Source organism: Lolium perenne, chromosome 1, assembly GCF_019359855.2.
Source record: "Lolium perenne isolate Kyuss_39 chromosome 1, Kyuss_2.0, whole genome shotgun sequence".
Classification (NCBI taxonomy): Eukaryota; Viridiplantae; Streptophyta; class Magnoliopsida; order Poales; family Poaceae; genus Lolium; species Lolium perenne.
In genome coordinates, this window is record NC_067244.2 from 16,888,048 (window position 1) to 16,892,568 (window position 4,521).

The 4,521-nt window shown below is 45.3% G+C and overlaps 1 non-coding gene across 1 annotated transcript; it reads left to right on the forward strand.

Annotated features, from left to right (window-relative positions):
* Positions 1–3,959: 3,959 nt before the first annotated feature.
* TRNAR-UCG (transfer RNA arginine (anticodon UCG)) lies at positions 3,960–4,033 on the forward strand. The gene has a single exon. It is a non-coding gene; the product is annotated as a tRNA-Arg (tRNA).
* Positions 4,034–4,521: the final 488 nt, after the last annotated feature.

The window sequence follows — 4,521 nt, forward strand, 5'->3', positions numbered from 1 at the left end:
TTTGGGAGGATGCTTGGATCCCTACCAGCCCATCACGGAAGCTTGTTACTCCTCGTGGTAATACCCTTTTGACTAAAGCGGCTGAACTTATTGATCCGAATACAGGGTTATGGGACGAGGATTTATTACGAGAACTTTTTTGGGAAGTGGATGTGAATCGAATTATGGAGATTCCCATTGCACCACCTGGTATGGATGATTTTATTGCATGGCATCATACAAGCATCAGTTTTTTCACGGTGCGCTCGGTGTACCATGCTGAATGGGAATATCGTTTCGGCCGACAAGAGAGAAGAGCTTTAGGTGTGGGAAGGTCTGAGATTAGCCCGGTATGGAAAAAGTTATGGAAACTAAATATTCTTGCAAAAGTAAAAAAATCTTTGGCTGGAGAGCTCTCCATGGTCTCATCCCTTGTTTTGGTATTCTGGCAAATTGACATATAATTACTAATAGTGGATGCCCGGTGTGCTTGGTGGGATGTGAGGATATAATGCATACTCTGCTCACATGTATGCGTGCAAAGAAAATACGGGAGAAGCTTGGAGTTCTTTCAGTAATTGAGGATGCGGTAAGTATAGATAGAGCAGGAGCTATTGCGTTGGAACATATCATCTGTACAATGGGAACCTGGGACTCTCTTGGTGGAATCGGATCACTTGAAATTATTCTTATTGGGGCATGGTATATCTGGTGGGAGAGACGCAAATGTGTCCATGGTGAGGAGGTGTAAACGCCCCAGAATTCGGCTTTGCCGATTGGAGCCCTGGCATCAAACTATTGGCGAGCACGCAAGAACCCTATTCAGCGCAAACCTGTGTCTTGGACATGTCCACCTGAAGGTGAAGTGAAGATCAATGTCGACACATCTTTTTGTGCAGATCAAGGATGTGGAAGTGCGGGTGTTATTATACACGACTTACAAAGGTAAATTCATCGCAGCTCATACTAAAGATCTCCCATTTGTGGCGGATGTGATGACTGCTAAAGCTTATGCTCTCCGAGAGGGACTTCTGTTAGCTCAATATATAGGATGCAATCGATTTACTATACAATTTGATAATACTGAAGTAGTGCAAACGATGAATGATGGGGTTTCTCGGCTACAGCTGCAACAACTATCTTCTATGACTGCAACTTATTGGCATCAGGTTTCTCAAAGGTGAATTTTGAATACTGCCCGCGTGAGGCAAATATTGTGGCGCATGAACTTGCTAAATCTAGTTTTCAGTCTTCTTCTTCTTGTACTTGGGACGATGATCCCCCTAAGTTTATTTTATGATAAACGATGTAAGTGTGTTTGATTATCAATAAAGCTGGCAGCAGGACGGAGTCCCACTGTTTCCCTCAAAAAGAGAACCAGCCCCCGTCTATCGAGCGAAAGGTGCGAAACAAAGCATCAAAGACTCAAAACGATCTGATATCGGGAGACCGATTGATTGGAAACTGATCGACGTGTATTTTTTTCCCAAGGGAACTTTTTTTTAAGGATATTTTCCCAAGGGAACTGATCGTGGCCTGCTACACCTGCTCCTGCTAGGCTTGGACCGCACTAGAAAACAGCAAAGGAAGTGAATCAATTGATCAACCGGACCTAGCATACTAGTGGGCTGCAGAAAATTGGGGGCCCCTAGAATTCGGGGGCCCTGTTCGGTGAATCAATCGATGTGAACTTCTCGGTGCTCAGAAAGGTTCCTACTAGGTCAAACCCGATGAGGTCAGACTCGGCACCGCCGTCGCCCCCGCATGTGCACTTTCCGGTGCTCACGAGGGTTCCTACCAGACCTAACTTGATGAGGTCGGACTCGCCGCCGCACGTGGACTTCTCGGTGCTCAGGAAGGTTCCTACCGGACCTAACCCAATGAGGTCGGACTTGCCACTGCTGAGGGACTTCTCCGTGCCAGGCCCGTCGACGAGGCAGTGCGGACTGTGCGACCGAACGGGGCCCTCAAAATTTTGGGGCCCCCTAGATCCCAGCGCCCAGCCTGTAACTTCCAAGGAGTTCTCCCGATGGCCCAGCCCATGCCTGAGTAAGCTTCCAATTCTGAGCAAATTGCTAAACGCGAGTTCGACGCCCGATGGCCTGTGCCACGCCAGATCAAAGTCTGGGTCAGGTTGGACTGAAAAGAACCACCGGACCAAAGACATATTAGAGAATTAACCTCGATGCTTGACCGCTCGAGCCATGTCGCTTGCGGCCGCGCGCCGCCGCCGTTGCTATGCGCCTTCTGATGCGATGCCGCCTTCTTCTACCGCTCTAGACGCGTTGCTTCCAAGGGATTTCTCCGGCCGCGCTTACAACATCTTCTTCGGCGCCGGCAGCGACCGCTCGGAAGCAGGTACGCATTAATAGAATCTCCTGGCCGATTGATTAAATAGCTCGTGAGTGGGAGCTGCCACATCTCCTTCCGTTAGTAGCCACAATGATAACCTTGTCGAATTTTCTCCTTCTAGCTCAGTTGCGTTCAGGGTTTTGGAGAACTAATGATGTGTTTTTTTTGACAGATGTGTTCTGTTTATTGTCAAGTTGTTATCCTTCTAAATGATATTCAAAAAATTTACCATCTAAAAGTTGTCTTTCTTAGAAACAATTATTACTAGTTAATGACTAGTCTTCAAATGCTAAATAACTTGGGGCGTTGGGGAATTAATCTAATAACACAATGGATTAGGATTATATTTGGTATACTTTCAAGTATTGCTTTAGTGATATCTTTACTTTTTTAGCAATAACATTGATACAATTCCATTTTTTTGGTTTAAAATAACGCATATGAAGTACTAAAGTATAATGTAAGCCACATTAGTTATATGATCATTTTAAAATATAGGGCCCAATTATGCATTTCGCACGGGGGCCCCGAATTTCTGGAGACGGCCCTGCTCCGTGCGCAGGAAGGTTCCTACTGGACCTAACCCGATGAGGTCGGACTCGCCACCACCGAGGGACTTCTCCGTGCGCAGGAAGGTTCCTACCGGACCTAACCCTATGAGGTTGGACTCGCAACCACCATCGCCACCGCAGGCTGACTTCTCGGTGCTCATAAAGTTGCCCACCGGAACCTACCCCATGAAGTCGGACTCATTATTGCCGCCACCACCGCGCGCATGATGGTAGCGCCGGACGCACCATGCATGCACTTACTTTGGAGGAGTAGCTAAAGTGAAGAGCCCCTTATTTTGCACTGTTTTTTTTTGGCCTACTCGCGTCGTGGCCTATGAGGTTGGACTCGCAACCACCATCGCCACCGCAGGCTGACTTCTCGGTGCTCATAAAGTTGCCCACCGGAACCTACCCCATGAAGTCGGACTCATTATTGCCGCCACCACCGCGCGCGTGATGGTAGCGCCGGACGCACCATGCATGCACTTACTTTGGAGGAGTAGCTAAAGTGAAGAGCCCCTTAATTTACACTGTTTTTTTTTTTGGCCTACTCGCGTCGTGGCAAATTGACAGATTCATGCATTGTATGCACCAAGTGCTATGTGGTGTCACCAACCATTTTATAATTAATAGATGAATTTCTACATGGAGATCGATCAGCTGCCTGCTTAATAAATACTCCATCTCCCATGTCAAAATGTTATGAATATTAATTATATTGTCCTAATATAACATGCTTGCAGATTTTGTTTTTTTCTGAGAATGATGCCTTCGTCAGATGTGTTGCAAATCACAATTATACAAAATACGACGCAGAGTGGCTAAACTTAAAAAATCGTGCTGTAGACTAGTCAACGGGTACAAATCCAAACTATATTCCTGATGATATCCAAATTGAATTACCTCGACATATTTTCTATTCGATTTAGATCAATCCATATGATGGGAATAATGGAATATTTTTGTACTGCAGTGGTGTAGTAGTAGGGTTATCCTGTGAAGTTTTCACTATACGCACCGCTTGCAAACGAGCGGAAGACAGAATTCTTATGATAAATATGATTTCAAAAATAACTCGACCGCATAGCGCAGTGGATTAGCGCGTCTGACTTCGGATCAGAAGGTCGTGGGTTCGACTCCCACTGTGGTCGTTTTTGCATCAATATTTTGCATTCTTCGAGTCGCCTGCTGATGACAAGGTTTTGCCCGGTCCTGTCCAACAGATTTTGCCCGGTAACCTAATCGATTTTACTGACACGTCCCAGTAAGTGATCTTACCGAATGAAAAAATCTGGATTAGTTCAAATGAGGCATTGGATAGATCTGCCATGTATCTGGATTAGTTTAAAACCCTCTAGCGGTTGCTGGGATGTTGGATCTTTTTCCTTTTTCCTTTCTTTGTTAGTTTTCTTTCTTGTTTGCCTGTAAGAACTTGGTTTCTTTGCCTTCAAAAAAAAAGAACTTGGTTTCTTTAATGGAAATCGTGGGAAACCTTTTAATAAAAAAGAGCAAGTAACATAAATTGCAACGATATGCACGATACAGCAGGTCAAGTGTGCAATACGTTTAGACAACTTATTCAATGTTAAAACTTTCTCCTTTGTTTGAACCCCTTAGTTTGGTAGAAGAGGTACCTAGT